This window comes from Mesocricetus auratus, unplaced genomic scaffold, assembly GCF_017639785.1.
Source record: "Mesocricetus auratus isolate SY011 unplaced genomic scaffold, BCM_Maur_2.0 Super-Scaffold_100019, whole genome shotgun sequence".
Taxonomy (NCBI): domain Eukaryota; kingdom Metazoa; phylum Chordata; class Mammalia; order Rodentia; family Cricetidae; genus Mesocricetus; species Mesocricetus auratus.
In genome coordinates, this window is record NW_024429200.1 from 36,071,481 (window position 1) to 36,091,869 (window position 20,389).

At 43.0% G+C, this 20,389-nt stretch overlaps 1 pseudogene; it reads left to right on the forward strand.

The window, feature by feature from the left end:
* Positions 1-7,431: 7,431 nt before the first annotated feature.
* LOC106022275 lies at positions 7,432-12,605 on the forward strand (annotated as a pseudogene).
* Positions 12,606-20,389: the final 7,784 nt, after the last annotated feature.

A 20,389-nucleotide genomic window follows, 5' to 3' on the forward strand; every position in this document is an offset into this window, starting at 1 on the left:
ACTCCTGGCTTAGGTCAAGTAGGGTCACCCTCCCTTTCCCGTCTTTGGGGGACCTTGAACCCCTGTTTTAGGTGGGAGGGGTCTTCCCCACAGGTTGCCCGTCATCGGAGATACCCCAACCTTAAATCATCTGTAACCAACCTTCATGGCTATCGGGATTGCCATGGGCTAAGCTAAGCAATACTTGGTTACGGATCTCTTGCCTCTGGAACAAGGCACGTTTGAGCTCGGCATAAAGCCAGAATGCCTACCGCCACTGCCACCATTTCCAGGACCCCCATTGACATAGCGCCTCTCCATCACCATACCCATCACCAGATCTGGGCCATAACATTCTACCAGCCTTCATCTGTTACAAGGGTAACCCGCATGTGATTTACATTTACAATTTGATAAAGTTTCCAATCGTTTCAAGATCTGCTCAGGAAAGCATTTAGAAAGTGCACTTGCACAGATACATTGGGCACAATCATTGATGTTACACATGTAGCATTATGAAAAATATGAACAATAGTTGTCACATTAGGACAAGTTGCATTTCTCCAGAAAAATACACTGGCCTAGTCGTGATTCCAGAAATAGGAACCATCAAGTCTGATATTTCAAGTGACCATGTCCTGTTCAAATACTGAAAAGAGGCTTTTGCCACTCATAGTCCATACCAATGTCCAAATGCTTTAAATGGGTCCTTTTTTCTCTGTTGGCTTCACGATGAAAACTCATGGGTCCGGAAGGTTGATGCAGCAGGTCTGTTGAGAAACTGGAAATCTCGAACTGACTGTTTTCTTTCTTTCTTGGGCTCTAGATTCAATGACATCAAGAATCAGGAACACTGATTTAGGAGATCTCACTCAAACTGGCTTAGGTAAGCTCCCATGGTCTCAGGTCCAGTTTTTCTCTGCTCCATGCATCTCACTAAATGGTCTGACAGTTGCCGAAGCTTTATTCTTTTCCTGCAAGAAAACACAAACATGCCCTCGACCCCAAATTAGGGTCTTCTCCACTGTCTAGTGTATGGATGTCTCCATTTGATCTGAGCAATGGTTGCTCAAGTTCCATCATGCCAGAATCTGTCTGAAGCTCACTGGCATTCACATTATAAAATTTTTAAATGAGGAGTGTATTATTTGATGAGTCATGTGGGGACTGGGGGCATTATTCCCTCTTTTTTATTTTCTAAAAATTTTTTTTTCTTTTTTGAACTGTTGAAGCTGGACCATAACAGTAGAAGGATTTGTCTATCCCCCTTGGTTAACTATCTAGGTAAATAGGGATTACTACTTAGATTATTTGTAGATGCCCATTAAAAAGGACATATCCATTAAATATTTCCCAAAAACTTCTGAAAATCACTCAAAGATTGTAAACTATACTGTGTCCAAATAACTTTTGAAAATTATTTGAAGTCTGTGAGCAGTCTTTCCCAATCTAACCTGTAGAGCTCTCACTAGCTGACAAGGCCTCGTTTGCATCTTAAATTTTTCTGTTAAAACATTAACAGACTGGCTGGATGTTCCTTTTGGCTATATTTAAAGCAATTTAGGTAGCTTCTTAACTATTTTTGAAGGGATTTAAGTATCCTTTTAATCATATTAGCAGTTCACACTCACACATTCACAATCACATTTCATACATACCGGTGTGGCCACACCATACATTCAGAACATACATTCATCTTTTAGTCATCCTTTTTCCCTAGGTCATGATTAGTCTGTTGCAATGAAGCTCCCTTAATTGAAATCTATGTAAAAGAACAACTCCAGCCAATCCTTGAACTAAAAAGGTTAAAAAGTCCTATATGTTTTTATCATTCCTCCATTTGAGCTACAGTCATGGGGTACAGCCATACCTACTCCTTGTAACTCTGTAGATGCAAGGTAGAGAGGCCAGGCTTTTGGCCAAAAGTTTTTAGAGATGACTCACAAAATAGAACTTAAATGTAAACAAAATTTTCTATTCCATATACCTTTGTCTTTTTCTTTTTTTTTTTTTACTTAATACCAGTACCTCCTTTATTAACTGTTACCAATTTTCAATTTACTCACTTTTAATCCATCCTCCAACTGAGGGTGATCTCTCAGGTTCCCCTTTCTTTCCTGACCTTGGTGTCAGGCGAAGGCCTGGAGATTTAATCCGGTACCCCTAGCTTGGTACCCCTTTTTAACACATCCGCATAGCCTTACTGGCCAGCCTTTTAGATCTCTCAGTTTCCCTCAAAAATGACCAAAACCCTTCCTATCCCCTGGGGCCCTGGTCTCCAAAGGGAGGGATGCCACAGGGCAAACCTCTCCCTGTTCTAGTTTACCTAGTTCCCTCCCCGGGCTCCAGCCCCTCCCTTGCGTCATCTGGGGGCTCCTGCTTTTGGACTTGGGTGCCTGGGTGGTGAGGACCACTCCCATTTCTTGCATGAGGTCCCGTCCCCAGAGGTTAATAGGGAGGCCAGGCAAAACATATGGCTGGAAAAGCCCTGTGTGGCCCTCAGAGTCTTGCCACTTTAGGATTCTGAGGCTTTTTTGGGGCACAGCCTGTCCTATTCCCTGGAGGGTCACTGTCCCTTCCTCTTTCGGCCAGGCGGGGGGCCAGAATTTATCTGAGAGGACAGAGAAATCTGCCCCAGAATCTAAGACGCCCCTAAAGGACTTGCCTTCTATCTTTAATGTAAGCTGGGGGCGGTTCTCCATAGTGGCTACCCAAAATGCTGCCGGGCCGGTACTTCCAAAACCTTGGTTGCCCCTTTTCTCTTTAATTTTTCTAGCCTCACAAGGAGCTGTAGGGAGAAGGAGTATCTGAGCAATCCGTTCTCCTGCAGGGATGGCAACAACCCCACTGCCCACTGATGTCATTATTTTAATCTCCCCCTCACTATCCTGGTCTATAACACCGGGGTGTACCTGGATGCCTCGAAGAATAGTACTGGACCGTCCCAAGAGTAGTCCAACCGTGCCTGGGGGCAATGGCCCATGCACCCCAGTAGGGAGGGACTGGATCCCCATTTCCGGTGTTAGGATTGCCCGGGCAGAGGGAGCGAGGTCCAATCCTGCACTCCCCGAGGTGGCTCTAAGGAGGTCTGAGATATGAAGGGGTTGCTCTGGGGGAGAAAATGAGTCCTGCCACTGCCCAGAGCAGGGGTCATTGCCCCGTACACATTGGTTTTGGGGCCCTGGGGCGGGGCCCTCCTCCCGTTTCCCTGAAAGGAAATTTCCCTCCCTGTCAGTTTTAGAGTAGTAGTTATTGGCCCAATGATATCCCCTTCGACAACGGGGGCATAAACCAGGTCTCTTGAGACCCGTAGTACTATTTTGAGGGCACTCTCTACGGAAGTGTCCCTCCCTACCGCAGCTGAAACATGTTTTTCTCCCTCCCAGAGTAGGTCTTTCTTTCCCCACTTGGGGCCGAATAGCAGCAGCTAACACTTGGCCCTGGATGAAGTTCCCATCAATGTCCCTACAGATCTGGATATAGTCATTTAGACTTTTATTGCGATAGGGGCGAAGGGCTTCCTTACAATACTTATTTGCGTTTTCAAATGCCATCTGCTTGATGACTGGCATCGCAGGCCCAATGCCCCCAAATATTCTTTCTGCTACCTGACTGAGACGGTCTACGAAGTCTTGAAAAGGTTCGGAAGGTCCTTGAAGGATTTTGGACAGATGATCCCCTCCTCCCTTGGAAGGCAATGCTTTCCAAGCCCCTTGGGCCGCTGCTGCCACTTGGGCATAGACTGCGATGTCATATTGTATTTGTTGCTGAATGGTGGCGTATTGACCACTCCCGGTAAGCATCTCCACATTTCTCTGGGGCTGTCCGGCCTGTGCATTCCTTTGGGCTGTCTGGCTGCATCTTTCCTGAAACTCACCTCTCCAAATCAAATAATCTCCCCCTGACAGAGCTGCTCTGCAAAGCTGCTGCCAATCGCCAGGTGTCAAATTAAGAGACGCAAAAGATTCCATTAAGGAAAGTGTAAAGGGAGCCTGTGCTCCATAATTTAAAGTTGCCTCTTTAAGTTGTTTTATATCCTTAAATTTTAAAGGGTTATGACGCCTAATGACCTGTCCAGAATTGTTCGGATCTGGAACTTCCATTACTGGGGCCACCACCGGGCAGCATTGGACCCCTCCTCTGGGTCTTCCCTCCAGGTCCGAGAAGGACTGGGTTATCTCATAGGAGGAGTCCCTTTTTTCAGAGTATGGGGAAGGGTTTCTCTCCCTGTCCTGTCTTTCCTTAATTAGAATCTTTTTTAGTTCTTTTTTAAGGGCCGCGATCTCAGCAAGTAACTGTTCCTTTTCAGACTGTGACGAGTCTGAGTCTGAGCTACTTCCATTTTCTAGGTCTGATAGAGAAGGATATAACCGATTCTGACCGGAGTCCTTTTTGGGTCGCGCCCGGAGATGTCTACCCGTTTTTTGTTGTTACTAAGAGACTCCTCCTCATCCTCACTAACAATGGAGCCTCTAGTTTCAATCACGGTCTCTTCATCATCACTCTCTGCCCCTGAACTCAAGGAGGCTTGAGTCTCAGTCTCTTGTAACTCTAAAAAAGCCTCTTTTGTGTCCTGAACTACCTGGCGGTGACGAACCTTATCTGTCAAAAGTGCTCCCCTCACTAATCTCCATAAGGAGAATGTTGTAGGGGGCAAGGACTCAGATCCCTCTTTTCGTAAAAGTCTATGAAGATCACGGCGAACCTCCTCCCAATCTGGAATATTTAAGCTTCCCCCAGTAATGAACCATGGACTGGCTTGTTCGATCGATTTTAGAAAGCCTTCTAGGGTTTTAGACTTGACTGCAGTCCCATGTTCTTTAAGTAACTTTTTTAGTTGATATTGTAATGATTCTAGCTTCCCGGAACTATTCCCCATAGTTTCTTAACCCCGTCCACTTACCTCGCTTTCACGACCTCAGTGGGACCTCCAATTGTCACGTCTGCTTCTAGGCCTGTGTCCGAGAACGTGCGGAGGGTGTCGGGTATTGAAAACACAGAGACTCGTTCAATGATATAAAGAAAACTTTAAACAGGCTCCAAAAAGGTTCAAGAAAAACTTCCTAAGAAAGGCTCCCACCAGAGAAGCTTCTGCTCTCTCCTCTACCCTGGCTGGTTCTGCTCTGACCCAGAGGTGGATGTGTGTGGGTTTTTGAAGGTGCGGTTAGTCTTTGGACAAGGTCGAGGTCAGGGCAGTTTCTGTGGGAAGGCCTTTCCCAGGAACTTATTGTATCATTTTTAGTAAACATGTTTTTACTAAACATTGTCTTACAGCTGCCTACTCCCAGGCAGAAGGGGAAGTGGGTCTCTGCTCAAGGTCTGGTGTTCCCACAGTAATATTTCTTCTGTCTACTTTAGCTCGCCTAACAGTATAATCTACACAGCGACTCAGACAAACAAAATGGCAGTAGCTCAAGCCCTCCAGGCAGGCTAGGTAAGGATCTCTCTCTTTCATATCACTACGAACGGATGATGGACTTGAGCACATTTTTGATGGCTCTTGCTGCCATTAAAATCAGATTCTCCCATGTCCCTGCAGCTACATCTACAGTGTTTTCACACCAGCGGCTGACACCTGATACCTGTTTTATTCATACTAATTGGTGTCAGCTAGCATTGCTCAATAAAACTCTTGACAAGACCCTGGCCTTTAGTTTTGCTAGAGAAAATGGTGAGTCTCGTAGACACTGGGAAACACAGTATCAAAAGCTTTGTCTATCATTTGTTAATCACATGCTAGTAATAAATCAAGTACCATGAATTTAATTGTAAAAAAAAAAAGCTTTGTCTAAGTTACTTCAGAAAAATCTAAACACACCCCATGGTTGCTTCCTTTGCTGGAAGTAGGTAAACAGACCTTAAGGAGGAGAGGGGGAGGAATACAAGCCAGCCAGCCAGCAGAGGGAGTACCAGTTACCTAGCAAACCCAACTTCCCAAGGTCTGGGTTGCTACTGGTGAAATCACCGAGAGTATTTGGAGACTGAAGATAGCTGGGACAAGACAGGGCAGATCTGCACTACACTGTTGTCTGTCAGGTGCAGAGAGCTGCTGATTCTTGAGGGAGGGAGGGAGGGCGAGCAGAGCAAGGGAAGGAGTGGGCGCCTGGCCTGCTTTCTTCATCGCCTCCTTGCAGGTCGGCACACCTCACTGTCCAAGTCCTAGTCAGTAGCTGTCTTGGATGACTGAGAAAGAGGACAATGCTTACTTTTTTTTTCTGACCATGACTTTTCATTTTGTTTTATTTATAATTTATTTTTTAATTATTTTGATTCTTTGTGGATTTCATAGCATGCATCTCCTTATCTTTCTGCCTCCTGTCTACCTTCTGCTCTTGCAACCTCCCCCCAATCCAAATCAAACTGTTTTATTTTTTTTAATTTTTTTTTTTTGGTTTTTCCAGACAGGGTTTCTCTGTGGCTTTGGAGGCTGTCCTGGAACTAGCTCTTGTAGACCAGGCTGGTCTCAAACTCACAAAGATCCGCCTGTCTCTGCCTCCCAAGTGCTGGGATTAAAGGCGTGCGCCACCAACGCCCGGCTCAAACTGTTTTATTTTTTAAAGTCATTAAAACTCTTCTCTCATGCAATACATCCCAACTACAGACTTGCCTCCCTCCACTCTTCCCAGCTGTCCACCCCTCCCCTCACGCACCTCTCCTTTCCCTCAGATGCACTGCTCCTCTGTTTCCCTTCAGAAAAGAGCAGGTCTCCCATGGACATCGACAAACCATCAAGTAAGACTGGGCACCTCCCCTCATATCAACGCTGGACAAAGCATCCCAGTATGAGGAATGGGGTCCCAAGTGCAGGCAGAAGAGTCAGAGACAGCCCCCACTCCCCCAGTTAGGAATCCCACAAGAAGTACACAACCATAAGGCATATGCAGAGGGCCTAATGCAAACCCATACAAGGTCCATGTTTGTTGCTTTAGTCTCTGTGAGGCTCTATGAGCCCTGCTTAGTTCATTTTGTGGGCTGTGTCCTCAACAATTCTTGCTCCCACAATCCTTCCTCCCTCTCTTCCCCAGGGCTCCCCAAACTCCGCCTAATATTTGGCCATGGGTCTCTGCATCTGCTCCCATTTAACTGCTCACTTTTTACAAACTAACAAAGCAGAGATCTATTAACTAATAGACAAATTAATGAAACAGAGGTGCCAGGACTCCCACAAAGGTGGAGGTGAAACATAACATTCATCTTCCAAGTCCCACCCTGGCTTCTCTCACAGACCTGCCTCAATGCCAAACTTCAGCAAAGAGAGAGGAAAAAAAAAAGCATTTGGTAGTTTGTCTACTTCTCTTTGCTAATAACGACTCGGTGAGCATGCCCCGAGTGCTTTGCAGGATTTCCTCTGTGGTTGGTGCTTTAATTTCCAATCAGTCTGAGTCAATAACGTATGGTTGTCAGTGCCATTGTTGGCCCTCACAATTTCTTGTCTCCACCCCACAGCTCATAGAGCTTGGGGCTCTGGGTCAGTGGCAAGGGTTGTGGTTTGGGGCTTCCTATGTTTGCACAACGGGGCAAGTCAATATCTCTTCCGTATCGGTGAACTCTGGACCAAGCTGATCTATCAAGTGTTGTGAACAAATGGAAAGTTTCAAGGCTGCGCCGAGGGCTCTCTGGAAATCTCTGCTGCTTTTCCATCTCACTGCACCGTCTCAGGCTCTACTCTCGCTCGCTCCCTACAGGGATCCAAATACGGACGAATAAGAAAGAAAAGTCACGAGAGAAAATGGTAAGTTCTTACGATATTTTTAGGCTGCAGTGTATACTGAATTCCATTTACACAGCCCTGCGAGAGGCTTGGCCCGTCCTTACCACGCATGCCACAGCCCCTGCTTATTGCAATAGATATGCACATTTCTCAGGGCTGACAACAGCTACCAGCAAGCCAGCCGGGGCTCTTTCCTGAGGACCTTTGAGACAGGCTCTTTCTTTCCCTTTTGTCTGTATCTCTTTTAGAAAAAGTCAGACGATGCAGTGCAGCAAAGTTCAAATTGTTCAGTGGTCAATGGACATGGGGATGTGCAGCAGATTGAGAACAACTTGGGGGACTACATGACAATGTCTAGCTTTCCCAAAGGCTGATGACAATGGGGGGAATAATCTTGTGAATATTCCATCATCATTTCTACTGGATTTAAATAAATGTGGAGAAGAATTTTTTTGTTTTAAAAGGTGAAAACATCTCCCCTCGAGACACAGGTTGAAAAGCAAGGACTTCTTGGTGGTGCCCATAAACAGACAAGCTCTGCTCTCTTTTTTTCCGCTGAACTTAATGGGCACAGGTTGTCACTTGCGTGTTCTTGGCCTTTAGTCTGTGAATCTACTCCATCCAACACCAACAGAAGGGCCTCCTAATGCCTCTTATTTCCCAAGCCAACAAACAGCCTTTAACTTGGAGGCAAGGCTTTCATCATTTCGGAATGTCCTGAGACACCAAGTCTGCGAGGCTCATTGAAGCACAGACTCAATGAAGTCAAGGCCATTGACTCAGCCTTTATTTGATCCTGCTGCCCCATGCTCCTATGTGTTAACTGAATGCATCCCAACTGAACATATCCCCACTGGCACTGCAAATCCATTAGTCACCAGAACAAAAGGGTAGGTGGATGTGGATGGAGACAGGCTGACTGTCCTAAAATCCTGTCTTTGTCATTCTATAGCTGTGTGAACCTGGGTAGATTACTTAATTTCCTTGGTACTTCCATTTCCTCTTCATAAAGTAGGACTTATTGTAGCAACTACTTCAGAATTTTTTATATAAGATTTAATAAGCTCATTCATGTAAATTGTTTCCAATGGTAGCCATATAAAAAAGACTTAGCAAATGTCGATTTTATTGCAAGTTATTGCTGTAGGTATTGTTGCCTTTATTATGGTTGCCAGTAAGTAAAACCTAAAACCACATGACTTCTATAGTGGTAATTGTACATAGTGTGTGTGTTTGTTGTACCTTGGATTCCTTTGGAGTTAGTACAAGCTAGCTTTAAAACTCAGATCCGTAAGAGCATTGGCACATGTGATATCAACACACCGTTAAGGAAAATAGCAATGCTTTTTTTCATTCTCAAGGTCATTTCACACACCACACAGTTAAATAGTCAACACAATTGGCACTAAGCAGGGCACTCTTAGTCTCCTCTACTTTCAAAGCCAAAACAGATGTTTAATAATAACAGAAGAATGTCGTACAATCCAAGATGTGAAAACAACGGTTGTTTCCTTAATCAGTTGTGGCCATTTGTCTGTCTTTTCCTGTCAGGAGAAAATGAGAGCTGAGTTAAAACTGTTTATATTTTATTATTTTTTCTTTTTTTCTCAAAATTAAACATACTTCCAATTTTATATTGCAGAAGTCTAACAAAGGGTTGAATAATTTCTTAATGGTTAAGAGGAATACCAATATCTATTTCAGACTGTCACATTCTGAATTTCAAGTGTCCATTCACAGAGCCTAACTGCAACCAACAGTTATTTAGTTCTCTTTAACCTGAGTGTGGAACCTCACTAAGTACAGCTTACTATAGATGGAAAGAGAGAATATTCCAACTATTTCTTTATATTTCAGTGAAATAAATGACTGAAGTGGTACAGACTTTAGTTTGACTGAAAATATAGTTTTCTAGACAACTCCCTTAGTGATTTTCCTTTGATAAGATTGTGACAGGGCCCAGGAATCTGTTTTAAATATTCATTCTAGTAAATCTCATAATCTAACACAGTATGACACTGGTCATTGTATTAGTTACTTTTCCTGTTGCCGTGACAAAATACACAAGCAGAGCGACTTAAGGAAGGAGGGACTTATTTCAGCACACAGTCCTTCATGGCAAGGGTGGATTGGTGACAAGAGCATGAGGCAGCTGGTCACACTGCATCTTCAGTCAGGACAGGCATAGAGAACACTGATGCTCAGCTCTCTTTCTCCCCCTTGTTCAACTGGGACCATAGGCCATGGGAAGGGATGTCTCATTCAAGGGATTCTTCCCTGCTGACATCTCTCAAAACACTTTCACAACATACTCAGATGTGTGTTTCCACTGGTAAATCTCTAATTCCCATGATTAACCAAGGCATCTTGATTTTGCTGGCACGTGTCTTCTGATTTCTGATAAGAGAGCCTTAGAAGGTTTTTGAGGAACTACTCATCCTTGACTGTTGATACCTGTGGGTAGCTATGGCTGACTCTATCACTAACTCCATGATGTTGTGGAGTCTGGATATTTGGGTCTCTACAAAGTTTTATTATGGCACCTAATCCCCGAAGCATTAAGAAGTAAGGTGTTCCAGAACTGATCAGGTTTAGTACGGCGAAGGCCTCATGAAAGAAATCCATGACCTCATAAGAGAGGTCCAAGTGGGTTTGTTCACTTCATGCTCCAAGGTTGTTCACTGTTTGTTCCATGTAAGAACACAGAAAGAAGATGATGTCCTGATCATGATCTTCTCAACACCTAAAAATGTGAGCAATAAACCTCTGTCATTTACAAGCTACCGAGTCTGAGGAATTCGTGTGCTGAAGCTCAGTGGGGCTTCACTCCACTCTGCCCAGTCACAGCAATGAAGCAGTCAAATCTCTGGTCACACGAACAGATTCAGACACAGGTGTCAACTCGATCCTGAGACATTGTTGGAATCATTGGACGACACTCGGGGTTTGGAAAAACACATCTACCTAAGGAAGAAGCCATGGGGGGGGGCAGAATAAATTAAGAAAAAACAGAGAAAAAGGAAACAATCCAAATGACCTTCTTTCAATCCTTAGTTGCAATTTTTTCTGTTTTCAGCAAAACCACAATTCCAAAATGAAAGTAGACAAATAAATAAAATGGAAACATAATCAAATGTACACAAATTCATATCAAAATAGAAATTTGAGGAACTATAACCCATTAATAATATATATATTTTTTAGTTTATTAAGTAAGGCATAGGAAACTGTGGTGCTCTGATATACAGCACAAGAATGAAGGCTATTATGACTTTTTACAAAGTTGATCAAACAAGACAAGTGCACCTAAAACAAAGTCATTTTTAAACTGGCATCTTTAAAGACAGCCCAGGGCAATACAAATACAACCATTATGGGCATATGTCAATAGCATTCCATGGATATTTGTGCATCCATGTTTATTGCTGCTCTATTTACCATATCAAAGAGATAGAACAAATCTAGGTGTGTGTGTGTGTGTGCATATGAATACAGAATACTATTGAGCTCCCAAGAAAATTAAAATAACCCTGGTATGGTGCCACACACCTTTAATCCTAGGATGTGCAGGCAGAAGCAGGAGGATCTCTGAGTTCCAGGCCAGCTAGGGCTACACAGAGAAACCCTGTCTTGGAAAAAAGAAAAGAAAATTGACATAACAAAACTGGTGAGAAAATGGATGGACATAACATATATAACATTAAGCTAGGAAACCCAATTCATAATGAAAAAAAGCATGCTTGGCTTTGCAGATGCCGCTGTCCCCTGTCACCTCTTCCTGCAGCCATGGTCAACCCCACTGCGTTCTTCAACATTGCGGCCGATGGCAAGCCCTTGGGCCACCTCTCCTTCGAGCTATTTGCAGACAAAGTTCCAGAGACAGAAGAAAACTTTCGTGCTCTGAGCATTGTAGAGAAAGGATTTGGATATAAGGGTCCCTCCTTTCACAGAATTATCCCAGGATTCATGTGCCAGGGTGGTGACTTTACACATCATAACGGCACTGGTGGCAGGTCCATCTACGGAGAGAAATTTGAGGATGAGAACTTCATCCTGAAGCACACAGGTCCTAACATCTTGTCCATGGCAAATGCTGCACCAAACACAAGTGGTTCCCAGTTTTTTATCTGCACCGCCAAGACTCTTTGGGAAGGTGAAAGAAGGCATGAACATTGTGGACGCCATGGAGCGTTTCTGGTCCAGGAGCGGCAAGACCAGCAAGAAGGTCACCATTTCCAACTGGGGGCAACTCTAACTCTTCTGACTCGCCGGCTTCTTACCCACCAGACCATTCCCTCTGTAGCTCAGGAGAGCATCTCCCCCCCCACACACACACACAAAATCTGCTCGTGATGCCCTGTAATCTCTGCTCTCACTGAAATTCTTGGGTTCCATATTTTCCTCATTCCCCTCCAAGTCTAGCTGGATTGCAGAGTTAAGTTTATGGTTATGAATAAAACCTAAGTAAAATCTGGAAAAAACATGCTCATACGTGGATCATGGCTTAAAATAACTACATACGTATGTATGTATGTATGTATGTGTGTATGTATGTATGTGAATAGTATAACCTTTGAAAAGGATACCAAGATCGGGTACTATTGAGAGATGACACAGGACAGAAACAGAAAGCAGGTAACAAGAAAGATATGTAAGTCATGAAAAAAGGACATAAAACTAATCATTTTTCTAGTTTCAACTCTGTCAAAGCTGTTTTTTTTTTCTTTTTTGTGGTGAAGAAGTACCCAAAAATGTAATTGATAGTGAAAGCATAAAACTCTAAGCCAAGTTCCATGAGAGAAATTCACTGATATGTACAGATTGGGGCTGGGCAAGTGTTTGTTTGAGTGGCTACTTTAGCTGTGTGATGTTTCTTTTTGTGAATTATTTTCAATAAAGTCATTTTTAATCAAAATTAGGCAATCGGAATCTTCCAAAAACTAAGGCAAATCATGCCTGAAGAACTAGAAGAGGGCTGGACACTGGTGGCACATACCTTTAATCCCAGCACTCGAGGCAAAGGCAGGCGGATCTCTGAGTTTGAGGCCAGCCTGGTCTACAGAGTGAGTCCCAGGACAGCCAGGGCTACACAGAGAAACCCTGTCTTGAAAAACAAAAACAAAATAAACAGAAAACAAAAACAAATGGGCAAAAAATAAACAGAGGGAAGGATGAGAACGGTGTGCATCAGAAAGGGGGGCATCTGTAAACATCACCCTGTGCACAGTGGGTGTACAGAGGAGGGAGGGGGAGGGCGAGTTGACAGGAAGAATGGTTGAGGAAATAACGGCATCAGACTTCCCCAAGTTCATTGACAGGTCCCAGAAACACAATGGTGTTCAAGTAAGATAGAGGCAGCTCCAGGCAGACACAAAGATTGGTGAAGCCAGAGAGAGACAACTCCTCACACACAAGAGATCCTCGAAGTTATTTAATGCTCATTTCTCAGTGGAAATCCATGAGGTGAGTAATTCAAAACCCTGAAAAGATAAATCCAAGCAGAATCCACTACTAACAGATCCACTTAAAGAAAACCCTCAGTCTTTTAGACGGTAATGAAAGGACGAAAAACAAGAACTCAAATCACGTGGGGAAATAAACAGCAGTGACAGAAATAATTGCATCAATAGTATTATAGTGCTGCATCTCTCTGAAACTCATCTAGTAGAATCTTCAGGACTCTTCAGAACGTGACCATATTTGGAGAAAGGAATTTTAAAGAGGTAATTAAGTCAGAGAAAATGACATACATAACAAATCCTAGCATCAGAAAGATATTAAATTTAATGAATTAAACATTTTCATCAAAAGGCAAACATTTCCAGGCTGCATTTCTTTTTAAAAAGTGCCTGATCCAACTCTACTAGAGTCACACTCTGGATTAGAAGTCACAAATAAGCTGAAAAGCAAAACGATATGGAAAGACACGCTATAAGCAGTACAGAGAAAGAAAGGCAGCCCATTTTAACCAGCACACTAGGTGACTACACTAACATCTGACAAATTAGACATAAGTTTCTTTGCTGTTCCTGGAAGAAAGCACCCTGATAAAAGCAGTGTCAGGGAGAAAGGGCTGCTTCAGGGCCACAGTTCGAGGCTCAATCTGCCATGGAGGGGAAATCAAGGCAGCAGGAGCTTAAAGCGGTGGGCGCACTGCATGCACAGTCAGGCAGCAGGATTTAGAGCTCTGGTGTCACTGCACACACAGTCAAGAAACAGTTACAGCAACAAATGCTTCCTAGTGCTCGACTCACTCTGTGTAAATTCTGGATTGTGTACAACCCAGCATCCTTTGCCCAGGGAATGGTTCCGCCCACAGTCAAGATGGGTCCCCACACCAAGACAATTCTCCACAGACATGCCCAGAGGCCCATCTCCCAGTTAATTCTAGAGTCTATCAAGATGACAATTAGCATGGATCATCACCAACCTACCAACCCTATAGCCAAACTTTTATTAGAAAGATAAAATGATAAATAATTGGTCTATCAGGAGGTCATAACAATACTGAGCACATCTTTATATATCTGTCCCAAATAGGAGGACTTCAAAATGAGACAAAACTGAGGAAAATAGAGAATTCCACCACACTACTCAGGGTCTTTAATAGCTGACTTTTCATGTATACCAACCAGAGGAAAGGTCAATTAGAGAAAGAGAAGTCAGCCATGAACTAAACAGACGTAGCAAACATCTACAGAACTTTCCACAAACAGAAGAATAATGCTCTCCTCAAGCAAACCCAAGAATCTCTGGAAAAGACTATGTTTTAAAGCCTCAAAATGCCTGACCGTGACCAAGAGAACTGCAAGAACACAAAATATGACCTTTAATTACAATGGATTGAAATTAAAAACCAGAGACAAAAGGATATTTGGGACTTCCACAGATAGCTGAAAATTAAACACAATTCCAAATAACTAGTGAGTCAAAGAAGAAACAAGACCATTAATTATACAACACTTTGAGGTTAATTGAAGTGGAAGCAAAGCGTATCAAAATTTAATGAAATGAAGCTAAAGCAAAGCTAGTTCTGAGTGAATAAATGTCTATAGTTTAGAAAGGCTTAAGAACGTCAAGCCAGTAGCCTAACTTTAGACCTCAAGGAGCTGGAAAAAAAGGGGGGGGGGGAATAACCTAAATACAACGGAGGTGAGAAAAAGAAAGTAGGGCTAGAGAGATGGCTAGGCCGCTAAAGGCTAGGCTCACAACCAAAAAGAAGAAAGTAGTCACAGTATAGTACAGTATAGTATAGTATAGTATAGTATAGTATAGTATAGTATAGAATATATACTGTAATATAGTATTATTTAGTATATATAGGAAATCGATAGAAACTGATTGTCCTTTGACATCACCACTGAAACTGGCAAACCTTTAGCTAAATAGAATACAAGAAAACAAGGAGACTCGGATCGTCGCTGAAACAAGGAATGCAAGAGAGGGCCTTGCTATACTATGACTCCTCTGCAAATAAGGACATAAGGGAACCTGGAAGCACTACGTACAACAAATTAAATGATCTGTATAGTTCAACAGGTGCCTGAACATAAAAATCTACCAAAATTGATTCAAAAAGAAGTGAAACATCCGAACAGACTTAGAACAATTAAAGAAATTTAATCAATGGGGGAAATGTCTCACAATGAAAGTCTAAGCACCAGTTGGCTTCCTGGTGAATTCCACCCAATATCAAAACAAAACAACAACAACAACCAATCTTTAAAATAGAACATTCTGAAAGAAAGAGACTTAGGAGGGAACATTTCCCATCTTGTTCTGTGAGGTCAGAATTATGCTTTTACCCAAACCAAAGAAAGGCACCCTAAAATAAAACAAACCTTACACCACGAGTTAGTGGACTTTACTCAAGAATGCAAGACTGGTAAATCAAGTCATACGATAGGACATAGTATGAGAATAAATGGCAATATCCAGAAGAGCAGCTCAAGTAGCACAGACACAGTATTTGGCAAAAACTCAGAATGTCCCATTAAAAGCACTCAATGAACTCCTCAATACAGCACGGAACCAACACCAGCAGCTAAAACAAGGCTGGTAGAAACCATGAAGCTGGGCGCTGGAGAGATGGCTCAGTGGTTAAGACCACTGGCTGCTCTTTCAGAGGTCCTGAGTTCAATTCCCAGCAACTACATGGTGGCTCAGAACTATCTATAATGGGATTTGATGCCCTCTTCTGACCTGCATATACAGAATATAAATTTTTAAAAAAAGAAAGGAAAAAAAAAGAACCCATGAAGCTGGATTATTTCACATTGGAGAAAACATTAAAGGATTACAGGGTCGTGACTGATACCATCCATTTTCGTACATATGTTCCAGGTGCTGCAAGATTCTGCTAGGATCCACATAGACTGAGGCTGAGGGGTAAGGAGTTCTGCTATAGACAAAAGGTTTGTGGGTAAAGATTCAGGCATCCTGACAATATCTGGGAGCTGAAAGACCATGTTCAAAATACTTTTACATGTGAGAAAAAAATGTAGGGAGGAATTAAATCAAGGCGATCTCTTGGATTTTTAGCTGAGTAATTGAAGCTTATTATAAAAGGGCCATTATATGGAACAAATCATCTCAGGGCAATTAAAATTGAGATCCTTACTTGGTATTCATATGCAGCCTTCAGATACAGATTTTAGAGGAACCATGTGACAAAAGGGGATTGATACGGAGAACCATGTAAGCAGAGAAGGGAAGGCGGCCCAGGAAAAAGCCCTGGAATGCTCACACTTTTAGCATTTAGGTAGAAAGGGGAGGAGACTGGAATATTTGGGTCTGGTGGTCTCCAAGAAAATTACCTCAAGAAGGAAAGGATGGTGGCCTGTATTGAACGTTGTCAGGATGGCAAGCAAGAGAGACCATTAGCATTTGGAATGCAGAAGCTGTTTGAAATATTGACCAGGGAAAGACAAAGAAATAGTAGCATCAGACATGTAACTGAATCAGACCAAGAAAGTATTGAAAAAGCCACAGTAACGGTGTGTTACCGTGTTCAGGGTGCCATACATGTACATGCTGGGTGACTTAAACCACAGGAATGTTATTGTCTCACAGTTCTGGAAACTAGAAACCCAAGCTCAAGGTAGCATCGGAGTTGGCTTTCGAAGGCCTCTTTCCTGGGTTGTAGATGACTGTCATCTTGCTGTAGACTCACATAACTTATTGCTATATTTGTGGTGCCATGCAGGAATCCAGGTACTGAACCTGGGGCCTTGCAAGTGTTAGAAAAGCAGTATACAACTGACACACCAACCAGTTCTCTTCTTTTTACTTAAAGGACTCTAGTCCCATCAGATTGTAACGTCACTTAACCCTAATTACCTCCCTAAATATCCTAAAGACAAGTCTCTAAACACAGTCACAGAAGTGGTGGGGTTTAGGATTTCAATTAATGTAGTTGTAATAGGGGATAAAATTGAGTCTGTATATTAGCTACTTATGTGTCACTGTGGCAACAATACATGAGCCAAACAGTTTAAGGAAGGAAAACTTTATTTTGGCTCCCAACTTCAGAGGGTTTCAGTCATTATGATGGGGAAGGTATGACTAAGCTTATGTGATCATGGTGGCTGGCATTTATGGTAGAAACTGTTCATGTATCACTGTGGATCAGCAAGCAGAGAGAATACAACAGAAATCCAAGGCCATATAGAACAGTCAAAGCCCAAGCTCTAGGAACCACTTCTATCAACTGTGTCCCCATCTCCTGAAGATTTCACTACCTCCAAAACCAGTACCATCGGGGAATGAGTGTTCCTAGCACGAGCCTGTGGGGGAACGTTTCATAGTGAAACCACAAGAGTCCAGAGTAGCTAGACACTCTCTGTGACTCCTTAAAGACAAGTTCTGTAAAAGGGAGAAAAATGAGACAGCAAAAGAAGTGTGGATTCGAGAGGGGGCAAGTGGAGAATTTAATTTCCCGGAAAGGCTCTGGGCTACAGTGGAGGCCTTCAGAGAGTTTGCCTTTGACCTGGATCCAGACACATCTTCCACAGTAATAAGAAGGGAGACAGAAAGAAAGAACAATGCTGCAGACTGGTCACTTTCTTGGGGAAATGGTTTGGTTCCTGACTAACACCCTTACTTTCCTGGTAACTAGAAGACAAACTTACAATCAGCTGTAAGCATGACACAGAGGCTGGATATATGAAAGTTTCAGGGAGAATATAAAATGGTTATGTGGGAATTATGCTGGTAAAATATTATGAAAGTGTATTCAGATTTTGGACATGTTGAGTGTCCCCATAAGGTTTACGTGTGTAGAACTCATAAAGGGACACTGTCGGCTATTTCATCTGCTCAGATGCAGGCACAGGGTAAGCAGTCAAGTAGGTCTGACCCACGCTGTGATCTAAGTCTAGCAAAGAAACCCAGATGAAGAATAAAGATATAGATAAGATCAACCATATTGAAATATCAACTTTTCCAAATTTGTTCCTCTGTGTCCCTGAGTGGGTAAAGGGGCGTGCCACCAAGCCTTTCAATCCGAGTTCAATCCCTTGAATCCATGTGATCGAGGGAGAGAACCAACTTCTGAAAATTGTCCTCTGACTTCTACATGTGTGCTGTGTGTGAAACATACACAAAGTAGGTAAATTAACATAATGGGAAACTTTAGTCTATTGGTATCTGGAGAGATGGCTCAGCGGATAAAGTACTTGGTGCCCAAGCGTGAAGTTATGTGTTATGATCCCGGGACCCATGAATGACAGTACATGGCTATAACCCCACATGATGGGGAGGCAGAGACAAGGATCCCAGGGACTTGATGCAGCCATTGAGATAGTTGGTGAGGTCCATATTCCATGAAATGCCACACCTCAAAAATAAGGCGGTTCCACACGTTCTCTCCCATAAAAGGACTTTGCTTCAGATCTTTTTGTTTTGTTTTGTTTTTTGTTTTTTGTTTTTCGAGACAGGGTTTCTCTGTATTGTTTTGGAGGCTCTCCTGGAACTCGCTCTGTAGACCAGGCTGGCCTTGAACTCAGAGATCCGCCTGCCTCTGCCTCCCGAGTGCTGGGATTAAAGGCGTGCGCCACCAACGCCCCACTTGCTTTGGATCTTTAGATTTGTTTGCTAATCTTGGAATACCCATGGGAGCCACCAATGGATTTCTGGTTGGGTTAAGGTTCACTCTGAAGGAGACTACTCATGTTAGTATGGTAAACCTAGATAAGAACCAGTAGCTGAAGAGGTCACAGGCCCTAGAAGCCACAGGCCCTAGAAGTAGAGTCATGACAATTACTTCGATGAAGGTACACAGTATTAAACTGCCTTCTAATTACTTAACCCCAAATCCACAGACTAGTGCAGCCCTATCCCTCATCGGAGAAACTTCATTTTGCAGTGCACGACAGTTAGTACAAAGACTCACAATTGGTCAAAGTGCAGAGAAAAATTGGCTGTGGAGTGCTCACGCCTAAATCTGTTTCATACTCCTACAGCCCAAGACTTAGGAAACGTCATGGGTGGTGGATGGTTGTAAACGCCAGATGTAAGACACACTGCTGTGACATGACATCCTCTAGATATAACAGCAATTTGCACCCATGAACTCATACAGCTTGGGGTTGCCTGCAACTACCTGCGGAAGATCAAGCCAGTTGTCATTCTAGCATGGAGGCAGGAAGGACCCATGAGGCCCTGCCCCTAACTACCAGCTGTTATTAGATGATGGTTTCTGGGGAAGAAGAGTCAGTTTTTTATTGTTCTTTTTTCTTCAGGAGTGTGGTTCTTCATAAGCCACCAATGCTCCTCCATTGGGTGACCCTGTATCTATGTGCACATGGGTAGCACTAATTAGGCTCAGTGGGTCATGAAGAAGCAGAGAAGAGGGAGTAGGACACAGAGGAGTGGGAGATTCCAGGAGGAGTTAGAGGAAACAAATTGTGACAGATACAATCAAAATACATACTATAAATGTACGAAATTCTAAGAGAGTAAATTAATGATTATTTAAAGATGAAGACTAATAGAGGAAGACACCCGATCTTATCTCTCACCTGCACATGCTCAAGCATCACACACACACACACACACCACACACACACACACACACACATCAATTTCTCTGTCTCAGTTCTGATATAAAGATGAAGGTTTGTATAAGTTCTTAAGAAAGATGAGTATTATAGGTTCCCATGAAAAGATGTGGGACTGGAGAGACGGGCCACTGGTTAAGAAAGCATACTGCCCTTCCAGGAGACCTGGGTTCAGCTCCCAGCACCCACACTGGGTAGCTTACAACTACCTATAACAAGTTCCAAGGGAGCCAACATTATCTTCTCATCTCCACAGCCCACACCTGGTGTACATACAGACACATAGGCACACAATTACGCGTAAATAAAAAAGAAAGATGTCTAGATACTCTTTGACCACATGTGTAGTAGGTCGTGTAAAAGCATGATGCCCTTACCATATTAAAATAATGGGCTTATACAACTTTTAGTCAACTACTAATGTGCTCCACCTGCATTTTGCACTGGAAATGTTCAAAGGAACCAGGAGCCCCAGTTGAAAGAACCAGGTGAATGTTTATTTGTTTAAGAAACTCACAGAATAGAATTTATGATGGCCACTTTCCTTCTCTTAGTCTTTATTTTTCGCTTCAGAGCTTACTGTGTTTGAGACCAGACTGGTGTCAATATGTGTACAAGGAAGTGAGATTTGACAAATAAA